Here is a 26,251-nt window from a genome sequence, read left to right as displayed (position 1 = left end):
CCCTCAAAAAAACAAAAAAATGCCATTAATTTTGGTCTCTTGATATCCCTCTCTGTGAAATGGAACAAAACTTTATTTGCAAAGAAATGAAAATGGAAATATTTATATAAATCTATTAAACTTAAGACTTTATGTTTCTTGATGCTTATATAAATAATTACCTAAAATGCCTATGTCCACATTACTACACATTTCATGTATTGTTACCAATAGCATACTTTTGCTCAAGAGTTTGAAGGGAAAACAGTGTAGCTGTCAGGCTAAGCTAGGTTGCACTGTATTAATGAACAATTCAAAAATTTCAGTGGCTTATAACTGCAAAGTTTATTTCCACCATTTTTTTAAAAGATTTTATTTATTTATAGAAGAGCTGGGGTACAGGCCAGAGGCGCAGGAGGGTGAGAGGATTCACCAGAGATAGAGTGGGGAGTAGAACAGGCAGACGGACCGAAAATACTGCTGAGGGGAGCAGCAGGTGAGACAGGAGAGGTCTGCCGTGCCATGTGAGTATCTCCCTGGCCGGCTGGTAATCGAACCTGCGCTGCAGAGGGTGCGGACAGCTTCACAGTACTGTGCTCAACCCGCTGTGCCATTGGGGAGGCTCCTTACTACCTGTCCTTTAATTTAAGACCCAGGTTTATGAGAGCAGCCATATTTTCTGTACCTCCATCAGTACCAACAGAATCAAGGAATGTGTTTTCCTCCTGGTCCTTATCACTTCTTCCTGGAAGCCACAGGTATCACTTCCTCTCACATTTCATTGGTCAATGCAAGACATGTGACATACCTAACTAAAGCGAACTGAGTAGTATAAATGAGTTGGGAAGGAAAATTAGAAATATTTTTGACAAAGCACATGGATTACTGAGCAAATACTGTCCTGACAGGAATGCTTACCTAAGTCAAAACAGACCTCTGACTCTCTTAGGAAACTAGGCTTCCTCAGACAATTCCTTATTCCAGCTCTAGGAACCTATAATTAGGCACCTATGCCTAATTATTTCTACTAGAATTTGGTAATAATCCCATAGAGTAAAAGATACTTTATGCCAGTTTTGTGGTAACAGCAATTATACTAATAATAACTATACTTCTGGATAATCACTGTAAGTAAATAAACCTTTTATATACATTATGTAATTTTCTACTGACAAGTTTGTAAGGTAGATGTTGTTGTTTTTATTTCTCCTTTCATAGATGAGGAAGCAACTTGCCCAAGAGATTCTAATTCCAAGCCACTGTTCTTTATGATTCTCTCCTGTGTATTAAGTCTTAGAATATTATTTTTCTACAATGTGTATTTTAGTATTATTTTAAGACTTATAATAAAAGTTGGCACATTTTTATATAGGATTTTTCACCTATTTTTATTTAATTAATAATAAAAATTATTATTTAAATTAAAAGAAAATCTTGGGCTGTTCAACATCAATTTTTTTCCCAAAGAAAACAAAATAAGCCTCTCAGTAAAATAGCTTGAATGCCTTTAACAAAACAATGTTCCTTAAAAACCTGTGGTGTTAAAAAATGGCAAAAGAGCAACTCAGATTTTCAAGAAAAGACTCTAAAATGACATTTTTTCCTGTTTAATTTCCTTCACAAATTTTCTCATATGGTTCGGCACAGTTCAGAAAAAATATTAGCAAACTCTAGAAATTAGCTTGACTCCCTGTTTAAAAATGCAAATACAGGAGTAGGAAGCATTCAATCATTTATTACAGAAATGTACTCCTACCCCATTCATACTTAGTCTGTTATGATGAGACTGCACTGAAATACACCTAAAGACAAGCAGTCAAAACACTGTAATGATGGCAATTCTACTGAAATTTCCCTCCTTTCATTATTGCCGCTTCATATAACTAGTGTCCAAAAAATAATAACAGTGTGGGAAGTAGGAGCCATGAAGAAAATGCAACAATGAACTTGCATGATGTCTCTCAAGTTGGAAAGTACAAATTTATTTTCAAAATCACTCAAAATCAGAAATGCCAAAAATCAGGCATTCTTCTCTTATAAGGCACTATAATCAACAACCTACATCCTCTCTGAAGAAAACCAGGTTTCCATTTAACTCCAGCAGGAACCACACACAGAATCCTGAGCTTCTCTAACTTACTTCTTGGTGCAGGTAGATTTTATTTGGATCAAATGAATTAAATGACCAGTTAAGATGGCTCAATTTAATTATTTTTTTAACTGAAAAATGCAGGACTGGTTGTCTAAATTAAATGCCATGCTTGCTGCTTTATAGGACCTGAGGTATTTTCTTCTGGGATAATTTGTTTAGAAGGTTATACTTTGTCTTACACCTGCCATTTCATGTTTTCCTCTGGGATTCTTTCTTTTGTCTACTTAGATCATCATCATCAACACAAACAAGTCATTTGTGTGTGTGTTTTTCTTAAAGGAAAATGTGTGAAAACTGTTCAATGCAAAAACGTGTGGTTTTGGCAAGTTATTTAACCTTTTTGAACCTTGATATCTGCACTTATAAAATGGATCTCTGGGGCCTCCCTGGTGGCGCAGCGGTTGAGCGCTGGGTTGCGAAGCTGCCCGCAGCCTCTGCAGGGCCGGTTCGATCCCCGGCTGCTCCCCGGCCACCGGAGGAGGGTCCCACACGGCGCGCAGACCTCTCCTGCCGCCTGCTGCTCCCCTCAGCAGTGTACTTCGGTCCTTCTGCCTGCTCTGCTCCCCGCTCTGGCTCTGGTGAATTCTCTCACCCTCCCGCGCTTCTGACTGTACCCAGTGCTTGTATGTATGTATGTATAAATCAATAAATCAATCAATCAATAAATCTTTAAAAAAATAAATAAATAAAATGGATCTCTGATAGTCGCAGATTCAGCTGACTGCCTACCCAACACCCCTTTCTTTCTTGCTATTAGAATCAGATCTTTTTTCTTGGGTCTGGTGACCATGTGCTTCCAAGAGGCATGACTGTTCCTTGGTCTCTGAAGGGAATTCTGAGATTAGCCAATCCCAGTGTTTCTGTCTGCCTTGCCTCTAATACATAAGGTATGTGAGCTGTGAGGGAAATTCTGCAGGTAGTTTTTCCATAATCATTAAGAGAGGTACAAAGAAGAAATTATCCACTTCATTATGCCTTTAAGATAGTGAAATCTGGGCCTCCCTGGTGGCGCAAGATGTTAAGCACCGCACTAGGAAGCAATCCGCAGCATCAGTTTGATACCCTGGCCAGAGAGAAACCCACATGACGAAGCAGACCTCTCCTGTCTACCCTGTGGCTCCCCTCAGCAGTGTATTTCAGTCAGTCTGCCTGTTCTGCTCCCCACTCTGTCTCTGGTGAATCCTCTCACCTCCTGCATCTGTGGCCTGTATCCCAGCTCTTGTATGCATAAATAAATAAATCTTTAAAAAAAAAAAAAGATAATGAAATCTGCCTATAATTCAGAAGTTACAGTAGCTAGGCAGAAGAACTGTCCTAAAAATGTAAACTAACCTGGTGAGGCTATCAGATTGGGAGGAAGGAAAGAATTCAGGTTGCTAAGGATATTGCCCAGTCATGAATAACTAACTTTGGAGTTCACCTCCTTTTAGGAGGTCTTGAGATAAATTTCCTATTATTTAAGCCATTGGGTAGGGTTTGTTTTATTTCTTTTTTTAATGCAAGCCGGCCAGAAGTATCCTGACAGGAGAATAATGTTCTCATTTAGGGTTCTTTTAAAAAACTACTTTAAAACAGTAATGCATATAAAGTATCCAGCACACAGCAGCACAAACTGAATGCTCAACAAATACTTGTTCTTAATTAGATTCCTGAAATGTGTTGATCATCACTCATTCAAACACATGCCAGTGCCTGATGCTGGAAGATTATCCCTAATCCCCCAAACTAAAATTAGGGGCAGATATTGCTGCCCTCTTCTCTATTCATCTGGGAGATAATATCACATACCTAAGGTTATTTTAAACAGTAAGATTGACCTGGGAGATAATATCACATACCTAAGGTTATTTTAAACAGTAAGATTGACGTTTTATTCAAACAAGCCCTGAGTGCTGATTATAGTATAAAATATATATATATAATTAAATGGAGTAGTCATCTTCCTGTGTAAATCAATTTGATTTACATAAAATCCAACTAAACTAAGTACTCAATAGAGTGTTCTGCTTAGGAGTCTGCCTAGTTTTGTTGAAAAACTGCCTTCTGTCAAGGAAAGGCCCATTACGCATGTATGTGAAGAAGGCCAATTTCCTCACAATTTTACCTCATCCTTATTTCAGAAAGGCTCCTGTGCCTTCTGGTTGGGATCCCTCTTCCCGAAGACCTTCACATGGCTGACTCCTAACCATAAATAAAGGTCTCAATTCAAATGTTACCTCCTCAGAGAGGACTTCAGGGACTACCCAACAAACATAAACTTCCCATTACCACCCTTATTCTACACGCAATCCCCTTCATTCAAACTTTTTCTATTTTATCCATCGCAGCACTATCACCACCTCACCACCTGACATTTTTTCATATCATAATTTGTTTCTGTCAATAGCTCTCTGATTCTAATCAAATTAGTCTTGGTTGAGACTGGATACAGATATTTTTCCAAGGTACCCTCTTTCCCCAACCCCCCGCAGCACACACACACACACACACACACACACACAGTAATTTTTAATGTGCAGCCAGATTTAAAGCCATTGTTAGGGGCCTCCCTGGTGGTGCAGGGGTTAAGTCTCAGCACTATAAAGCTATCTCAGCCACTGCAGCATGAGTTCGATCCCTGGCTAGGGAGCTGACTCACATGGCACAGAAGACCTCTTCTGTCTCACCCACTGCTCCCCTCAGAAGTGTGTCTCAATAGATCTGCCTGTTCTGCTTCCCACTCTCTGGTGAATCCTCTCACTCCCCGCACCTCTGGCCTACACCCCAGCTCTTGTATGAATAAATAAATCTTAAATAAAATAAAATAAAACCACTGTTGTATGTGTTTATTTGGTCTCTCCCAACATTAGAATAAAAATTCCAAGAAAACAAAGAACTGGTCTGTTTTGTTGATCCAAGTCACCCTGGCTTCTTGAGGGCACATGGCATGTTGTAGACATTCAAGACTTCTGGATAGTATAACTACTGTAATTATGTCAGTATTTGTCAGTTGTCCAGTAGCTTATGAACTCCTAGAAGCCACCTAGAGTGTCTAGCCAATTATGCAGGAAAAAAATAAGTGACTCAAGAAAATTCATCAAATAAATGAACCATAAAACCTGCATTTGTGAACTAAAATGTTCTCTCTTTCTCTCTCTCTCTCTCTCTCTCACACACACACACACACACACACACACACACACACACACGAGTTGATGGCTGTGTTAATTAACTCGATAACTCAATGGTAAATTTTCTCACAGTGATATGTGAATCAAATCACCATGACGTTCACTTTAAATATTTTACAATTTGGTTAATTATATTTCAATAAAGCTGAATCTAAAAACAAACCAAAAAAATATGAAATTGTAATTATGTGCTATAAGGAAGACAAAGATGAAATTGTGCATAACCACATGCAATCCTCAAAGAACTTGCAAAGAAAAAATCAGATTGTCACTTCACACACACTAGAATGTGTGAAGTTCTATTATGAATGAACAAATTTCAGGGAAGATAAAGATTTTTTTTTTTATTGAAATGGATAGGGAGAAACCAAGGAAGCTTTCACTGAAGAGGTAGCTTTTGAACTGAACTTTACACAGACGGACTTTGTGAAATCAGCTCTTCAGAAAAGCAAGATTGTGGGAGTGATGCGTAGAAGGGAAAGTAGGAAAGTTATTCTAGAGAGCAGCAGGAACGCAAACAGCAAATCAGCCCAGTCGGAGATTAAAATGGCCTGAATTAAGACACAGGTTACTAATGTGGAAAAGAATAAATAGTGTCAAGATATAGTTCCAACCACCACAATGAAAAACTGACTGCACTGACTTGGTCTTGGGTTGTTAAATTGAGAGAAAAAGATAGCAGATTTGAGGTTTTGCATTGAGGGACTATCAGGTGCCATTAATAGACATGGAAAGGAGCTGGTTATGAGGAGTGGAGAAAGTGTTGTTGAGTACTCTTGTGTATATATGAGTCTCTGTTTCAGTGGATTGGCTATCCCAGTGAGTTTGCAGGGAACTTGGTGTGTAAACGTAGAGAACAGCCGAGAGCTTAGGATAGAGAAGCAGACAGAGGACTGACCCACACAGTGACTATAATTGAAATCATAGAAAAGGATTTGATTAAGCGAGAGGGAGAAATTCAGTGATTAATGAATCAAATCTTAAGAATATGCACATCCAGGGAGCAGAACCTGGATTTAATGAAGAAGATGGGGCTTTCAGAGAGGTTATAAAGAGTTGGCAGTACATGCCACCTGAAAATATGTGCTTTGGCATATGGATTATATTGAGATAATTATTCTGGCAAACAGCAGACACAGGAGACACTCAGTCTAGAAGTTACTTCTTTTGTAGGAAAAATTTTTATTTATAAAGGAAGTCTTCAAGAAGAGAAGGATGATTAAATTACTAGAGCCTTGTCAGTGTAGAGGGCATTGACTTAAATCTGCATGACAAATCTTACTCTTGTTTACCCCACTTTCCCTGGTCACCTCCCCATAAATGATCTCCTCTCTTCCTCCTCCTCTTGTTTTTAGTTGAAGATGGTATTTAAACCTGATTTCTAAGCCTCCTCTGAGAGTTACACAATTTCCCTCCAGTTATCCATGGAAGATATACCTATTTACATGCTCTTATTTGTTTTCCCTTCTTAATCTCTCTTTTGTTACAGGGTTCTCAGTTGAGAAATTAGAATGATAAAGGGAAACTTATTTTTTTCCTTTACTAGAGGTAGGAGGAGAACAAGGTATTTACAGAAGTCAAAGAGAATCTTTGTTGGCAGATTTGTTTGCTTTTTTAATTCACACATGTAAACTATGCATGTTTTTAGCCAAAGAGATAAGGGTCAATAAAGACAAAACTAAATATATAAGAAAAAGTTAGAATTATCAGAATATATTCCCTCAGAAAATAAAATGGAATGGTGACTGCAAGTAGAGAGATTACGCTTGGCTTGAAAGAAAGGAAGGCTGTGTTAGTTTGACCTAGGCAGGAAGGCAAAGAAAATGAATGAAGACACAAAGGAATTTTAAGGTAGTAAGGAATGAGACTGAGGAAAGCTATAATATATCCCTTCTAAGAATAAATAATGCGATTGGGGACTTGGATCTTATTATTTTCATTAACAATATATAAAGGATAGTAAAAAAAGAAAATTTTCAAATATGGTCATGGATCTGCAATAAATCTGGAGTAGAACCTATCAACTGATTTTCCAGACCCTCTCCACTAGCTCTGAGAGTTGGGCTCTTAGAGAGGATCATGAGAATGTCTGATCCTGATAATCAGGCTAGTAGGAGGTCAAAGAAAGCAAAAGAATAGGCAGAAAGGGGCTTTTCTGAACCTTTCCATTAGGAGCTTGACTGTTTACACGTATTTGCCAAGAGATAAAAGGACCGATCCTATGTTATCTCAAACCTTGGTATACAGTAGTATCACTTCTAAGAAATGTTATCATAAGAATTTGAGAATTGATCTGTCTCTTTTTTAATGTTCAATGAAGTCCTCTGGAGATTATCTGAACACTAATTCCCATTATATATAACTCATTTTCTTTAATAGGAGAATTTTGGGGGATCATATGGATCTCTGATATACTTACCTAAAAATCTGAATCTCAGACTACAGTGTCATCTTTACATTTCACCAAATTTGAACAGAGACTCTGCATGAATATAGAGTATTAAATTTAAACGCTACCTCTTCTCTTTAAACAAAATAATTTAATCTTACAATTTTAGAAGAAGTAACGTATAAAGACTTTATCCATTTGTCTTACTCTGGAGGGGAGTGAAATGGAGATTAAATCAGGGGATAAGGTATTAACTGTGCAACTCCAGAGAAGTAACTTAAATTCTGAACCTAATTCATGACCCATCATGGAGGAATGGATACTGTCTACATTTGTCTAAGGTCATTTCAGCTTGATAATTCCATAATACCCAGACCAGAGACTAAGTGTTACTGTGTTCTGTAACTCCCCTCTCCCATCAGGATCCAGTAAAGCCAGGCAAAGTTCTCACTAATTGTAGAATGAAAAGATTTGCGAATTAAACAAAGCTTGGGGGCGTCATTATCCATCCCCTGGCCCAACACATACACTCACAGTATATCACAATAAGTAAAATTACAATCATACAGGAGTTCCTCAAACCATTTAATGTCAATGACTACTACACTTAGATAATGTTGCTATTTAGTAGACTGTTCCTTCATCTTTCTGTCCTGGTCTCCTTGACCACTGCCTCCCCAGTTTTGGAACCAGGATTGAAATCTACAGTGAAAAATGAATCCTGTATCGATTCTTTAATTTCAAAAGTGAAATTTAGATTAGAATCATATTTCATTAGTGGAAACTTGCTGTTTCAGAAATCTGTGGTAGTTGAACTAATATAGCCCCCTCCACAGTTAATGCTCTCCATCTTAAAGGGTTTGAGAGCAAGCCAGTACTTTAGTTTCTCCTTCCTTTTTCTGACCCTGCTACATAGAGGGCATTTTCCCCTCATCCTAAGAGATGACAGCTAATGAGTAGAGTCTAGAAAGACACAGAAGTGGCATCTTCCACTGCCTCCTTAGTGGTAGTCTGGTCCACGTGTGAGCAGCAGGTTCTCTGGTGTGACTATCTAGATGAAGGGTTTGAATTACATACTCAGGGTCTTATTATCCCACGTTATCAGAAGCTGTACAGACAGACTTTCTTACTTTCTCCTTTGATTTTTAAAGTAACCTTTGAGAGAGGTGTTTTACATGGACAGAGATAACACTTGTATAAAGGTGATTACATACAAATATTAAAATAACGATCTCTTTAACACACATTGTGAAGGAATCCCACCATTTAAAAAGGGGCAAGGGATTGAGTAAACTTTTCTCCAAAGAAGGTAAACAAAAGGCCAATAAGCACAGAAGAAACTGCTCAATATGGCTACACCTTACTGAAATGCAAAGTGAAACCTCCATTTTTGGGGTGATACCAACTCATATCCATTATGATGACTACTATCAAAAACCTAGGAAAATAACAAGTTTGGGTGATGATGTGGAAAAATTGGAATCCTTATGCACTGCTGGTGGGAATGTAAAATGGTGCAGCTGCTATGGAAAATGGGATGGTGATTCCTCAAAAAAAATCAAAGATAGAATTTTCATGACCTAGCAGTTCCATCTCTGGGTAACCAAAAAGAAGAGAAAACAGGGATACAAATATATATTTGTCCATCCATGTTTATAGCAGTGTTATTCACAACTGCTAAAGTGTGGAAGCAATCCAAGTGTCCATCAACAGATGTATGAACAAAACGTAGCATGTGCACACAATGGAAAAATTATTCAACCTTAAAAAGGAAGGAAATCCTGCCATTTGTAGCAACATAAATGAAACTTGAAGACATTTTGCTAAATGAATTAAGCCAGTCACATAAACACAAATACTGCATGATTTCACCTCCATGAGGGTCCTAGAGTACTCAGATTCCTAGAGCCAGAAAGTAGAATGGTAGTGGCCAGAGGAGTGAGGCAGGGGGAGAGGAGAGATGAAGAGTTATTATTTAGTGGGCACAGAGTTTCAGTCTGATATGACAAAAAGATCTAATGGTGAGGGTTGCACAACAATGTCAATATACTTAATGCCACAGAATACAGACTTCAGAATGGTTTAAAAAAAGGAAATTTTATGCTCTATTTTGCTACAATAAAACCAGTCTCCTGAAATCTTTGGATAGTGGCAAAAATCAACAATATGCTAACTTTTCTTTATGCCACCTAGGAAGGAAAAAAAAATACATTGGAAGTACCGGCTATGTATTAGGCACTCACACATACACACCCAAAAGCAAGAACAAAACAAAACATAAAACCAAAATACCAAATCTTGATTACGCACTATGCACTATTAACCCTTGTTCACCACGAAGAAACTGTTTTACAAGTTAACACATCAGGTCAAGTATGATGAACAGAGGCAAGGCTCAAGGTAGACCTGCCTGACTGAAAGCCTGCCTGGTTTTCACTCCATGTGGTTCTTTTCTTCCACCCACAGTTGTCTTTTTGAACAGGCTTTCTGCTTTGACTACAGAGCTTTTATACTTAAAAGTTAGCCCGGCCTTCTGAAGTAGGCTAAAAAAGTCAGTGAACCAAGCACATTCACTACGTGCCCACCACATGAGGCCCAGGGCTGGCCATGAAATAATGGACTCATGTTTCCACTCAGCCATTGGCCATATGGCAGGGGGAAAAAAAGCCCATACAATTAAAATTTCAGTGTTGGTCGACTCCCTTAAAAGCCATTGAATACCCTGAGCAAAAGCATTATGTCTTTCAATATCCCATATGGCTAGAATCAGTCTCATTTCACAGTGTAGAAGCCTGGTCATCTTCTTCCTAAACATTCTACCATGATAATTACTGATCTGCTATTGCTAATGTTGTGCCTTCAGCTGGATTTTAACAATTAGGGAAATGTTTGGTGCTGTACAGGGAAAAAAAAAAGCCACACATCTCTTAGTTGTTTTCTGAAAGAGAGCAGGGAACCCTCTTGGCTCTTCTATACATATGGGCAAAGGACTCATTTTCTTACTCTGGTGTGAAACACACATTTAAGAGTCACACAGAGTCTACACATCCCCTAACAAAGCAGGGTGTGGGCAATATCTCAGGAACACAGACTGAATGAATAAGTACCAAGGGGTGAGTGCTGTTCTCATTCACAAGGTCCAGATTGCCAACTTTCTACTTCACTTACTAACTGGCAGTTTGATTCTAGAACTCCAGGCAGGGCCATTCTGGATCCACATCTGCCACAGATCTCCTCTCTGGGAAGTTTATCTTTACATGTTTTACTTTAGGAGTCAAACAGGAAGTGGAAACATGGACTATGTGACGCGACTTGTTTTGTCCACAGCTTCAATTAAATTTAACAATTTTGTTAGGGGAGCACCATGCTTTCGACATCAGTGATATTTCACCTCTTAGACATGGTACAGGTTTATTTTAATGAGAAATATCTTAGAAAAGCAGACAATTCTTTTTTCCCTTTGTACCTATAAAATGCTTATCTCTGAAAATGTGCTGTTACACTACAGATTTTGAGACATCAAATCAATGCCTAAAGATGGTATTAAAAAACCCAATAGTTCTTCACAAATGAAAATGTAATAAATGAGAAACCAACTGGTGTAGCGTTTAAAAACCTGTAGTTGAAGAATCTGTGCCTAAATAAATGCTATTTTTTACTCTATTATAAGCAGTTCTTTCTTTCCTTTGAAAAATTATCCCCTCATTCTAAAAACTCTAGACAAAATCTTTTATCAATGACCATTTATGGCTTAACCTCACTTTCTGTTGGAAATAAACCTTAATTTAAAAAATCATGCTACACTAGCGTATTCAACTCTTTCTCCTACATATCCTGCCAAAGGAAACTTATAATCACATTTCATCACATTTCTAAGCCATTAGACTGATTTCCTGCACTTTTACATATCATTCATAAATATGAACACATGGTGGTCTTTCACTGAAAGGGACTCTCATTAAGAGCATCCATTGCTCAAGAAAATCAAAGAATAAAAATCACATTATTTTACTATTTCCCTCTATCTGTGGTATATGCAGGTAAAGAACAACCCAGTTCCACTTTTACATTTCATCTCTCACTGAGGTTAATGTGCTTCTTGACCTAGACACTAATACAATCTATCTGAACCTAAAATCCATATATAAATACAGGCATCTGATTCTGGACAAGTTAAACCAAGCACACACTCCTTTGAAAAAGGATGCAACTTTAGGATCAGATCTACTGGCAAAGGGTAGCTCTCTCTGGGGTTATCCTGAAAGCAGCTGCACAGAGCCCAGGGAGGAGGACACTGGTTTTTTAATGGTAAATACTGCCCCTCACATACGCAATTCCAGGCTTTGTTGGCAAATTCTGAATACAAGAGGATTTAACAACAACAGCAAAAAAAAAAGAGAGTTGGAAAAAAGGAAAGCCAATTCACAGTCATCATGCTGCACAACGGAAGACACCCAGAGCAATATGCAAGAAAGATAATACGATTAGCATTTTACACCACTTACACCCCAAAACAGCAGACTGAAAGGCTCAGATGATCAGCCCACAGCTTCACAGCCCCAGCTGATTTCAACTCAGCCCTGCTTCTCTATCAAGACAACTATGCAAACAGCTTACCTTCGGCGGCGTGTTTTCCTGACCAGTCATCAAAGCTAAATACTAAAGCTGATTTTTTCAAAGCAAATGTGTCACGAATGTGATCCTTCTTAAAAGCCCTTCTCAAAGAACCCACCCCAACCATTTCTCTCCATCCTGAAGTCCCTACAGTCCCTTAGAAATCTGGCCTCAAAACCACAGGTGATGGTCGGTTTTCTCACTTAAAAAGGAGCGATGTGAAAAGCGTTTCCTTTACCTTCGCTCCTGAGGTTGGTCAGAGAAGAGTGGTTTCTCCTCTTTCCGGAGCGGCTATGTGCAGGCGAGCCCCAGCGCAGCAGCCCGCCCAGCCCAGCCCAGCGCAGCCCAGCCCCGCAGTAGTAGGAGCTGCCCACGGAGCGGCAGCCGCTGTGTGTATGTGTAGCAGCGGCGCCTGCAGCTCAGGGACTAGTCCCCACCCAGCTTTGTCTTCAATCATCACTCTTTCTACAGGAAGCAGCGCATCTCCCACTTCCTCCTCTTCTTGGTAACCCTTAGCAGCTTTCTCCTTTCCCTCTAGTTCCATTTCAGGGCTCACTCTAGTAATCTCATCTTCTCCTGGTTACTGACACTAAGTTGACTAGAATCCCCTTTTTCCCTTTGTTCCAAGTCCCTATGGTATTGTCTGTTCCTTCCTTCCCTTTTCACTCCCTCACCTCCACCCCACAGCACTTTGCAACTGCCTCCTGATTCCTTCCCTGCACACAGTCTGCTTTCTTAGCCTTGAATGTTGTTGCTGCTGCTGTTATTTTGGGGTCTGCAGCCCCTGGTCAGGTTCTGGCCTCAAGATCCAGCAGCAGCCTCCAGGAATTCTCCTGATTTACTCTGGCCCCTATCATTTAGCTACCAGGGAGCTTGCAGTGTGCAGCGTTTTGTTGCAGCATTTTTCTCTGTAGCCAACATTCCAAATGCTTCATTTCAGGCTCTCACTACCTGCTAATTAAGATCTTACTTAACCTACATGCTCAGAAAAGATTGGCCCTAGTAGGTATTTGTGTGGGGCACGGAAGCTAATCCAAGTTCTGCAGTGCTACCTGTAGCTTTGTAGTGAAGACATATTCCCAAAAGATTCTCAGTGTTGGGAAAAGCTAGGTGATGCTGAATGCTGTATATTCGCAGCCCAGAAATAGAACACTTTCCCCACTGGGGAACAGCCCCTCGTGACCCTCTAGTGTTTTCCCTTCGATCCATAAGAAGATGTTGTAGTGTTCTGGGTTAGGGAACAGGCTGCAGGCATTCTGTCTGCCAAGATTTGAATCCAAGCTCATAAGACTGACCATATGAATTTAGGAAAATTATTGACTTTTTATAACCTCAATTTTCCCATCTGCACAATGGAGTTGATTATACCCCACAGCAGAAATCTGAAGATTAAATGAGATGCTACGTAAAATGTTAATAATAGTTCCTGGAACATAGAAATGCTCAATACCTACTAGCACTTCTTATTTTTATAGGACAGGGAAACAGAGATAGCAAGTTAGTGCCACCAGGACCACTGCTTGGCTTCCCAATTTCCCACAAGTAGCATATCTACCATTAAACCCTGATGCTCCTGGTGACAGTTTGTTCAACTTGTGGGTCATTCTCTGTAATACCAACTGCAAGGACTTTGGGGAAGCTGGGGCAGAGGGTCCTTTCTCTGTGTGTCCAGGAAACAGTGATAAAAAAAAAAACAATAAAAAAACCTGTCCTTACTATATAGGGCAACAGAGTTAATTGCCCAACCTAACCTTTTAAATCCAGCAAGTTAAAGCACAGAATAGTTGGCAACCTAGGGCTGATGCAGATGTCAGAGAAGTGATCAGGTAAGCCTGTCTAACACACCTTGGGGTTCACAGCACATCAACCTCGAAAGCACCACATTTAATTTCTAAGAAATGTTATGAGACAGTCTCAGGATATGTTTTGATTTGATTTCATATTCCATGAACAGAATTTACTTCTTCCTGGGCATCTTTTATCAAAAAGGACACTGATGTCAACACATTGACATCAACAAATTACAAAATGGATTGTTCTAAGATGAAAAATAAGGGACTACATTTGAGCCACCAGAAAATAGAATTGCAGTGGTGAGAGAGGACTGGATGTAGATTCTCACAGCATCCTCCAACCCACAAATGGAAATTCAGGTGACAAAGGTTACCAGACTCTTTAATAAATATTAATAATTTAGTGTATGTCTCCATGCATACACACTTGTGCACATGCATGCATGCACGCACACGTGTGTGCACACACACACACACACACACACTCATAAAATGCCAAGGTGTTTTTTCTTTAATTTTCTTTTTTCTCATACTCTATCATCAGAGAGTGGTTGTTACTTATCTTTAAGTCTAATCTCTTTCAGACAATAAAATCTCTGAGAATTTGACTTGCTGTCTTCCAATTGGTTCTTCTATCTCTGGTGATTATAAAACCCTTAGTAGGTTGATCTGCCCATTGCTGGGAAGTGCCAACCAATCTCTCTTCAAAGCTAAAAAGTAGATTTTAATTTCTTTCTCTTCCTCAATAAAATCTCATTGCTTTTAATTGAGCTTAAAAACATCCTTTTCAGGGAGAGAAGAAAAATGTGGTTTGCCCAGGAGAAAAAATTAACCAGTTCAGAACTCTAACACAAGTGTGGTAAATGCATATTTTAAGTTTACCTAAGTGTTCATTCTTAGGACATAGAATTACAACTTAGTATTAATGGTTCATGCCATCAATTACTAAATATGAGCCTATCCTAGATACATCTTATCAATGTTTAAAACAAAAGCCTATAAATAACATTCATCAGTAAGCCTAGTTGTAGGCACTGATGACATGTATTTCAAACATCTGCCTGGTAGAAGAGAATGAGCATAACAAAGACATCATAACTTTGGCCTGATAGCTCTCCTGCATTATTGAGCATTCTAGCTGGACGCCCCTTGGAGGTTTTTAATACTAACATTCCTTACGTTTTATATATATATATATATATATATATATATATATATATATATATATATATGTAAAACCTTCTCCAAAGCTTGTTTCTATCTATATTCTCCACTTCATTTAATGCAAACCAGTTGGAATGCAAACCAGTTGCCCACAGCAGGAATATAAGAATGATAGCAGAATGACTGGTTTATTTGACCTCATATCTAATATAAATTTCATCCTTACAATCCCACCACAAAACTATTCCCTTGACCAAACCCACCTCTATATTTACCCTTGTTACTGTCTTATTACAGAAAACTATGTTTTCCCCTACATGACTACAATAGTCCATGCCTTGACCTCCAAGTCTTTCTTCTAAGTCATGCCTCTGGAAGTACATTTCTCAAATGAAGAGTTGCTCATATCACTGCCTTGTTATAATTTTTAGGTGTCAGTTCTTCCCATCTTTAAGTCTTAATTCCTTTGCTTGGAATATAAGGCCTTCCATGATGTCACCCAACTGCACTCAAACCTTTTTATCTAAACTGCTGCAAGCCCACACTCACCCATTCCACACCATCCACGCCACACCTACCCACTCCACATCCAGCCATTCATTCCACCCACCCACTCCATATCCAGCAACGTGGCAGTTTTCTCATGAGGCTGGGCTCTTCCCTGCATCTTGGTACATGCTCTTCCTTTGCCCTTATTCCTTCCTCCTTTCTGTCTGCTGGTCAGCCCATGGAGCCTTTAAGACTCAGCCTCTCTCAGCAGCCTTCCCTGATTGTGCAAGCAGAGCCAGTAGTGCATGGTACTGTGTCTATCTCTTCATTTCAGCACTAACTACAGAGTTGTTGTTTTTTTTTAAAGATTTATTTATTTATGCATATAAGAGCTGGGGTACAGGCCAGAGATGCGGGGGTGAGAGGATTCAGCCAAGACAGAGTAGGGAACAGAACAAGCAGGTTGACTGAAAACACTGCTGAGGGGAGCAGCGGGTGAGACAGGAGAGGTCTGCTGTGCCATTTGGTTTGCTCCCTGGCCGGCCAGGGATTGAACTGGTGCTGCAGAGGCTGCGAATTGCTTCATAGTGCAGTACTTACTTAACCCCTTGCCCCACCAGAAAGGCCCCTACAGTGTTTTAATGAGGTACAACATGTTCCTCTCACTCCATATTTGAGCCCTGTAAGGTTAGGGTCATGTTCTATTCATCTTTGTTTGTCACGTAGCAAGTAGTTAACAGATGTTTTTGTAGTGAAAAGGCATCGCTGGTAGAAAATTCCAAACTGCTTTTGTATGCCTCTAAGTGCCTGGGGTGTGAGAAAAAAAGGAAGTCTCTTACATGAGAAGTTGGTGATGGGATAAGAAAAAATAATCCCCTTGCTCTTTGCAAATTGTTTGCAAAAAACCATGATACATGCCCAGCAGACTCTGAATGTTTGCTATGTAGAAAATGCTAAAGAATCCTGGGGCAACTCCTGGTTCTGTTTCTGCACAGAATTGCTTATAAAGAACAGTCTGGCAGCAGAAAGTAATTTAAAAATAATTTTTAAAAAGAAATAGAAAAAAGGGAAAGTAAGCTGTTCTTTACTTGCATTTCTGGATGAACTTTAATTTATGAGCCAGAAACATTTCACATTCCCTTCTGCACACTCTAGTTTTGCCACCTCACAGCTGTCCCAGAGCTTTTCCTATGCCAACTCCTAACTCTTCCTCTCAGCTCTTAATAATATCGGTCCTCTCCCTGTCCTCCTTTTTGCCATGTCCCACTACTCCTTTACTACTTTGATTGACTTGTTTTCTCTGGCTAAGCCCTCCCTTTTCATTCCATTTCTCAGTTTTGGTCTCTATCCTTTCTCATTATTCTATTATACCAGAAAGGAGCCACAAATTGTACGAGGAAAGCCTTTCCAGGACATGTGGGCTACCATGAAGAAGGAAGAGTGAAATGGGAATAAGAGGGCAAATTCGTATGTTAACAAATCTTGCCCACTCACATACATTGTTGATACATTTAATGAAATAATTGGTGGCGAACAGTGATCAAGAATAAATGAATAATTGAGCTATTATCATCAGAATTTTATGCATTTCTTGAATCAACTAACGGGAACAGCAGCCTCTTAAAAACTTGAAAGAAAAAAAAAATTGGACATAATCATGATCTGATCTGTGGGTCACAGGATCATTTCCTCCCCAAGATATCTGAGCCTATTCCCAACTGTTAGGAGTCAAGAAGACTGAACCATACTTGGTCTAAAGAGAGTAGGGGGTAGGGTGGGGTGGAGTGGGCAGAACTAATCTTTCTTAAGAGAGGCTGACTATCCCTCATGTATGAAAAACATCCTCCTGACTCATGGCTCAGTACAAAGGCGGGTAGGATAAGGGGTCTGAGTGCTGGCCACTCTTCCTCCAGAGGGTAGAGTGTTAGGTTAAAGTTGGGCATAGCCCACCAGGGGATGGAGTGGAACTCTGTGAAGTAGCCCAGCATGTTCTCTGCTCTTGCCTAGAATGTCACCAAAATTAAGCTCATTTGTCTATGGATATATGTGTACATAAAGTCCTGGTGAGGTTGTCAGTGATGAATGAGTTCAAGAAATTTGCTTTTGTACAAAAACAGAAGCAAATCCTTAGACTCTGACAACAGAATGGTGGTTACCGGAGGGGAAAGATGGTAGTGGTGGAGGGAATTTGATCGAGGAGCCAGTTGATTATTGATGGATGGTGACTGGACATTTGGTGGTGAGCTTGGGGAGAAAATGTGATTTTGGACCCTATACAGTGTTGTAAAATAATGTTACCTAATAAAAACATTGCATACAATATTTAAAGGAAAAAAGAAACTTGTTTTTTCTAATACCTCATGAGAAAATAAATACAGTTGTTAAGAGGAAGATGTGCTTGGAAACTGAGGGTAAAAAGAAGCTGGGAGGATGGAAGGAGGGCTAGTTGAAGAGTCTGGTCTGGAAGACACACAAAGGAAGCAGGCGGGAGATGGGCAGAACCAGAACTGAAGCAGGTAAGAAAGAGTCACATACGGCCTGGATGTGGAACCAAAGCAGGGATTAGGAGGCTCAACACCCCCACGGTATGCCTGAAGTTCTGGTCTTCCCACTAATACATTAGCAGAAAATGTTCCAGGCCTTCCACTAGCAGAGGTTGGAGCTAAACTGCCAACTGTGGTGATGGAAGAACTTAAACCAAAGGCATTATTACCACAAAATCTAGAAATGGTAACTGTGAAATAAAACATGTCCCATCTAATAAGTTGTTGAAGATCCATAACAGAAACTCAGGGACAACAGGAAATGAACAGCAAGATCAAGAAGAGGGAATCCGCAGCAATATCTGATAGCAGTGAGAGAACACTGTATACAAGCAAAGTCTCAGGGATGTCAGAATTAAAGGGTACCAATCAGTGAGATTAATATCACACAAGTAAATCATTTCAAAGTGTCTTGAAAGAAAAACTATATAATAATAATCCCAATAATTTGTAGGCAAGGCAGAGAGGAAAAACATTTTTCTGTGTTAAATAAGTTGACCTGACAGGGTGATCTATTTTGATAGTAAATAGAGTGGCAAATGGCTGGTGCACTAAAGATGTTCGGAAACATTTTATCTTTGTGTCTGTTGATTTCCCCACTGTAGAGAGTACCCATCAGCTTGCTTACTTCTGACCTTGGTTGTCTCCCAGACCCTGTTTTCCTTCTGAGTTTTGAGGTTGTCAATTTGAATTTTCCTATTGCAGGAGCTGAGGAGAGGATGTGGGATGTTAAGCATAGGTGGTGAATCTGTCTCTTTTACCAAAGTCCCCCTGAGTCCTGAATGTTCCCTGCGGGGCAGAACTGCCTCTCTCATCTCACTGTACATCACCTGGCATGGTGCTGGTGAGTCTGAGCTTAGTGCATGTCTGTGAACTGTAACTGTATCTAAACAATTAGGTCCTCATGGTAGAAAGTTATGAGACTGCTGACCACTTTGAAAATGCAAGAACACACATTTACAAAATTCTAAGAAAACGAGCAAACTGAGCACCACCAAGATTGTTTACAATGATACCAAAAATGTCCTTGGGAATCAGAAAATAAGAAGAGAACTTGGCAAGGAGGAAAACATGATATTGATGTGGAAAAAAAGGAAAGAGCCGAAAGTTACCAACCAAGTAATAATATTAAACCCGAAGCAACAATCTGTTATTTACTTAGATGATACTGAAGTCTCTTTATGTAGAAAGTCTCCCAAAGTTTTATCATTTGAGCTCTTGCAAATCTCTAAACTTGGAAGATGTCTTTTCAGTAATGCAAAACATTTGGTGTAGCTTCCTATAAGATGTTACAAAAATGATTTCAGTTACTTTAGTAAGAATTATTCAACATTATTACTTGTATGATTATGCAGGGAAATTTCAACCGAAGAATTGCATCATGTATAGTAAACCTGGGGACATCTCAAATTATTAACTTTGGCAAATTTTTAATAAGTAATATTCCTTAGCAAATCAGTTTTAACTTGCATGGTTTTCAAAAAGAAAATGAACGGTTTAGGTATTTTCCTGCTTCTCCACAAGTCACCTCTTGCTTATTTTGGTTTACCAGTTATCATACTAATGTTACCTTAATAAAAATTTTAATTTTTTATCAGTTTTTTTATATTGTTATTGTGTGCTTCCCTTTATCACCACCATATGTGGAAGTCTAAAATGCAATGGCAATGTGTTAACGCTGTATCACTATTTGCTACAGAGCTCAATACGTAGCATATAATAAATGGGCAACAAATATTTATTGTATATATGAGTAAGGGCAAAGGTATGCCAAGTGAGGTACAGAAATTAATTTTAGGAGGATGGTTACAAGTCAAAAATATGTAGGTTTATTTGTAATTTTAAGAAATTTATAACATGCTATCATATCTCATTAGTAAGCGAGTTTGTCATTATTTCTGCAGTATCATTTATGGCTTTGTTTTATAATGAAGAGAGTGAGTTACTTGTCACTGATTGCTTCCCACCTCAAGATACTGGAATTAACCCAGACCATAGCCAAGTCATTTGTTTACTACTGAAATATATATGTACATTCCTCCCACCTTTTCACCCCCAAATTTTTGCATTTAAAAAGTAGCTACACTAACTGAAAATGGGCAGCATGAATATGACTAATAAAACTCCACCAATATCCAATAAACACACTTGGCAATGTGATCTATGAGAGGAAAACAACTTTATCTGTACCCTTGCTTAAGGATTACATACATGAATGGTTTTATACCTGAAGAAAATGGCAGCAGTAACCTCAAATAATATAGTTAACAGGGGAAGGGAGATGTACAGGGCCCATGTCCTGAAGCACCACCCACCAGACTGTCTTTTATCTCAGAGAGTTTGTACGCTAGTGGGAAAATCAAAAATAAATTAATTAAAAAGGGTCTCCCTGGTGGGGCAAGGGGTTAAGCACAGCACTATGAAGCTATCTGCAGCCTCTAAAGTACGAGTTCGACCTCCGGCCAGCCAGGGAGCTACCCACATGAAACAGCAGACCTCTCCTGTCTCGCCTGCTGCTCGCCTCAGCAGTGTTTTCAGTCAGTCTGCCTGTTCTGTTCCCCACTGTCTCTGGTGATTCCTCTCACCCTCCTGCACCTCTGACCTGTGCCCTGGCTCTTGTATGCATAAATAAATAAATCTTTAAAAAATTAATTAAAAAGAAATATGCTGTCAGGTAACAATAAATCCTTTGAAGAAATCAGAATAAAGGGGAACAGTAACAGGAATGCATACAATATTTTCAGTCAATAATCAAGCAGGAGTTAATCCACTTTTCCCCCACCCTTTTCAACTCATTCTCTGCCCCTCTTTCCCTTGTTCATGGTCTAGTGATGGCTCCCAGTTATCTTTAGCTCCTCCTATTTTGACCGTTGTGTCCTCTCATTTAGACTCAGAGCTGAATTGCGTGATTAAGAGAATGCAACTGAGGTGACAGGGTAAGATTTTCAAGGCTAGGTGATAAAAGGTACTATGGCTTTCATTTTGGCCTCTTGGATCACTCACTCTGGGGAAACTGGGTGCCATGTTGTGAGGATACTCAACAGTACTGGGGAGAGGTGCACATGGAAAGGGACTAAGGTCTCCTACCAATGCCGAGCAGCACCTTCTCAGCTGCATGAGGCATGCTGGAGATGGATCCTCAACCTCAGAGTAGCCTTCCAACAATTGGTATCTTGACTACATCAAGATAAGCTGCTTCCAAATTCCTGAACTATAGTAACTGTAACAGATAAATGTTTATTCTTTCAAGCCACTAAGTTTTGGAGGTATTTTGTTATGCAATAATAGATGACGTATAATACCCAGACTCCCTTGGATTCTGGTTTCCAACTGTTTTGGGCCAATGCATGAAATGTGAGCTAAGTGTTTATTTCTCAGCATTCCATTCTGGACCTGATTTCCTCCATCAGAAACCACAAGCACCTTCTGGCAGCCCCATGGGGTCTCTAAGACGGCTGCTCTGTTTGCACTAATACGACGTTCTCTCTTCAAGCTTAATGTAGCCTCAGACCTTGCTGTTGTTTTCCTTATCCCTACACACACCTCTGTAACTCATCCCTTCTTTCTCCTAAAAATTGTACGCTTTCTATTTTTACCAAGACCCAGGTTGATACAAAAGGCTTCCTATAGGAGAGGACATTTGGAGACTTGAAGGGAGGGAAGGAGGCCACCAAATATGTGGGGAGAATTGTTACAGCAGGCACTGAAATGAGAGAATTCTCATTGTGTTCAAAGAACAGCAAGGTCAGCATGGGTAAAGTGGACACACAAAAAAGAGAGTGTTCAAGTATAAGGAGGGAGAGATATTCGAGGACTATGACCAGTAGAGTTTCATGGGTCATGGCTACATTCTGAGAGTTATGTACAGTCACCGGCTGGGAGGGCATGGTGTGAACAGGGGCCTGACATGCTCTAACTTGCATTGTGAGACCAGGATGTTGGTAGACACAGTGGAAACTGGGAGACCACTCAGAAATCTCTTCTAGAACATAGAAAGGTGATTATGGCTTGGTGGAGGATGACATGTGTAGAGTGACGATTTGCTTCTGAATTGGATATGAGGGAAGCAAAGTAAGAATAAAGAAAACCTAAAGTGAGGAGTGAATGCTAGAGCTGTTTACTGAAATGAAAATGAGGGGAGAAGGGCAGTTGAGAGGATGGAGGAGGGATGGAAGTCAAGATTTGTTCTTTTCCTCTTTAAAAGAGAAAAAGTAACAGTCTATTTTTTTAAGGAAGCGGATCGTTTCCCCCCTTATTTTACAAAGAAAAGGAACCACATTCATAGAGTGGCATTTCTATCTCCTGGCTCACTAGAATACTGCCATTAGAAGAATTTTAAAATCAAGAAGTACATTCTCAATTTTAGTTACATATATAATCAACTCGGGGTCAGCTGGCCCTGCAAAGTTCATACTAAACAAAACCAGTACTTAAATCTGTTCTTGGGGGCCCAGGGCTTCTGTCATCAACCAGAAAATATAATCTGCCCATTATCACACTTGTAAAAAGAACACCTCACTGATTAACATCACATGACTCTCTTTTTAAAGACATTTGAAACATGACTACCTTCAGCTCCAGAAGCAGATGTAACAGGAAACAAGACCTAACATACTTCCGTTTTTCTTGGGACAGCACCCTTTGCCCCACTTCCTCAGTTCGTGGCTCTTCTGACCATAAAAGTGGAGCTGTGTCCCTGCTCACGCTGACACCCACTCTCCTTACACAACATCCGCTACCTGCTGTTCCTTCACAGACTTCATGCTTTAGAGAGAAATTGGCCAATTCAGTGTGCAGCTTGTGCTAACAGACTTCCCCCTCCTGACTTCTAGTCAGCACCCTGTGCTCTGAGGAGAGAGGCAACACCCTGGCCTCTAGTCAGGTTTGCCACACGCTCACTCACACCCTTGGTCTACAGTGTGCTTTGTGGTGCCCACATGGGGGCCCATCTTGATGCCACCAGGCATTTTTGTGGTGGTGTTGTTCAAAACGATCTGTGTCTAAAATTCTGCAGCCCTCCAGGAAGGGACACAGCACACTGTGGTAAAATGGACTTCTCCTCCCTGCCCCCCTCTGGTTACCATGGCGACTCTGAGTGACTGACTTCCTTGTTGCCATGTAAATGCAGTGGGATTCCAGCCACTGCACCACACAAAGACGTCAGCAAGAATAGTGGGAAAACAAAAACCATATTTTAAAAGACAAAGAATTTCTCGCCAAGCCTTTTCTTCCACACAAAAGCACAGGAACCTATTGTTATTAGAAATGGCGCTCTTCCTGGGGTAGGAGTGAGTAGTCTTGCCCCCTTTGGAGGGAAGACAGGAAAAAGGGGAAATCCCTGGTTTGTGGCAGAGGAGTTGGCATGGTGACAGGAAGGCAGATGCTGTTCTCAGGTGGCTAGAGGCCTCCCGTAATCAGCCTGAGTCCTGCTGAGAGGAAATCTGAAATGTTTAACAGAGGGCCAGAAGTTAGGAAAATGAAAAACAGATCTCATGGACATTTTCTACATAGACTTTAATTTGTATAGTTTTAGAATTAAAATTCCAAATGCTCAATATTTGTTTGATACTGAAATATTTCTATCCAATAACTTTGGAAATAAAATGCAGCTTTTTGGGGAAAAAAAAAAAACAATTTATAGCTTTCTGATAAAGCTACACGTCCAGAATTGAGTAAGCCATATTTCTATGGCTTTCATAGCCTGGGCATTATCTGTGTTTAGTAATGTCTATATAAAAGCACCAGCATGTGGAAAAAGAAAACATGTATTTTTTGTTACTCTTTGTATAAAGATGCAATTGTTGATAACTCACCTTCTTGATTTCGCATTATATCTTAGAATCAAATGGTATAAAAATCATCTGCTCTTCCTTTAAAAAAACAATCCTTTCTGCCTTTTAAGAAATGATTCATATATAGGTTTAGAAACCTAATTAGGTGGAATTTTCATAGGTTCATTAAAACATACAGAGAGAGAATGCACTACTGGTGCTTTACTCTTAGTAATTTTTGGCAGCTGAATCACTATGTCATTATTGGAAGCCGAAGGTTGGAAGGTTGGAGCTGCAATGAGCTAAAGCTGCCCTGGTTTTATAGATGCTAGAGAAGTGACACTAAGTGGTAAAGTTCCATGTCTGGGGTTCTTCAGGGTACAAAGCGAGAAAGATCTCATAACTGCGTTTCTTAATATTCATGCTGGCTTTCAACAGCATCGCCTCATCACAAAAGCCAGCTTGCTCCAAACTGGGTCAATAGGTGTCACACCGGATAAAAAGTTGGGGCAGGAAATTCATAGCTCAAATAATTTTGCAAAATCGTAGGTTTTAAGAACATTCGACAGGTTTATATACTGCAGAACTTCTCAGAGCTTTTGGTAATGCAATATCTATGGTGACTCCCCAGGAGGGGGGTCTAGAGAAGATGGTGTTTCCTAGAGGCATTTGACAGAACATCTCTTTGTTCTTCAGTCTATTTGAGAGGCAGGGTCAGATTGTCTCTAAGATCTAATTATAATTTAAAGATACTTGAATTTTTATTTATGATTTAAAATTGCAAAGTTTATAAAAATGATTGATTCCATGTGATACCTAATTTAGCCTATAAACATATTTCTAAGGGAGCCAAGAGAAAAAAATAAAGGAGCTGAAAAAGAATCTATGATGTTAGGTTTCTTTTAGAATATTTATTTTAAACCTGAGCACATGAGTACATATTTTCAAGATTTTACTATAGCTGTTACAGGTCTAAGAGGTGAAATTCTCTACCAATAAATTCCATATATGCTCCAAATTGTTTTAGCAATAGCATGGTGAGGGGCAAAGAGGGACAGACGCCAGAGGATGTGAGTGATGCCTGGGATGAGGGCGTCAGCTGGAAATTGCTTGGGATTCTTCTGGGAAAGAGCCACAGATGTTTAAAAGGAACTTCTGGCCCAAGTTCTCATCAGTGGAGATTTTGGGGCCTCCATATGAGTTCACCTACTCTTTATAGGATGACTTCCTCCCACTGGTTGTGAAAAACAACTGAGTTGTCAGCAACATCACCACTGAAGTCAACGAGAAAATGACAAAGGACATCTTTTCCTCCTGCTCCTCACTATGATGCCTTAAGTCAGAAGGAACCATGGCAGAGAATGGAGGAGCCCCCCACCCAGCCTAGTCTAGCCTGCCCTGAGGATATAGAAAGATCTGAATCAAACATGAGATGACTCTAACAGGTTGCTTTAACTAACAGAAGACTGAAGAGTAGGGAACAGAATGATATATTGTTAAAGGAGCCTGCAGCCCAGAGGGAAAGCAGACTCAACTGCAACAAAGTTGGCAGCAGCCATTTTTACCTCAAGTAGTTGAGTATCTTCCATCTAACTGTTTTAGTAGCTGGAACCTCATGTAAACAATGCAGGGGCACAGATGGGGAGAGTGAGAAGGGGAAGCACAGGGAGGCAAGAGAGATTTATTTTGTCTGAGTTACTAGGGGAGTCTTTAGAACACAGGTAATAATTGAGAGGGCAGCTGAGGGCCATGCAAGAGAAACCGAGCTTTGGAGGCCCAGTTCTGCCTATCCAGAGCCATGGGAGGGACAGAGCCTGGCTTATTCTTTAAGCTGTGAATGATTTGGCACAGTGGGAAAAAATGTCTGAGAGGGAATGGTGGGGGACACTGGATGGAAGAGGTGGGCTAGGGTCACAAGTAACTTCCTTGACATTTCAACTAATTTGGAAGATTGGAGTCAGGTTGGCATAACCAGGTTCACATTTTGGGAAAGATGTTTCATGACAACATGGGAAAGATTTTGAAAGGGAGCAGGGTGGAAGGCAAGAGCAGAGTAGACACATAAAATATTTGAGTGGTTTTCATAGCACTTCATGCTCAAGTGTCTGAGAATGTCAAGGAGGAGGCAACAGAAAGAAAAGCAAGAAAGACATGAAGATTATTGTCATGAGTAAAGCCACCAGCATA

At 39.9% G+C, this 26,251-nt stretch overlaps 1 protein-coding gene across 3 annotated transcripts in view; it reads right to left on the bottom strand.

The window, feature by feature from the left end:
• The window catches only part of GNG2 (G protein subunit gamma 2), a 151,349-nt gene that overhangs the window by 104,175 nt on the left and 20,923 nt on the right, over window positions 1-26,251 (bottom strand). Inside the window, exon 1 of one of the 3 annotated variants that reach the window (XM_037503335.2) lies at window positions 12,543-12,705. The exons of 1 other annotated variant lie outside the window; for it this stretch is intronic. The gene's annotated coding sequence lies outside the window, so the exon portion shown is untranslated. Of the gene's footprint in view, window positions 1-12,307; window positions 12,489-12,542; window positions 12,706-26,251 lie in introns of those variants that run through there. One more of the 3 variants, XM_037503336.2, reaches the window with a different exon arrangement.

This window comes from Talpa occidentalis, unplaced genomic scaffold (assembly GCF_014898055.3).
Source record: "Talpa occidentalis isolate TD23 unplaced genomic scaffold, MPIMG_talOcc4v2.1 talOcc4.11, whole genome shotgun sequence".
Lineage (NCBI taxonomy): Eukaryota > Metazoa > Chordata > Mammalia > Eulipotyphla > Talpidae > Talpa > Talpa occidentalis.
This window is presented reverse-complemented; position numbering and strand designations above follow the sequence as displayed.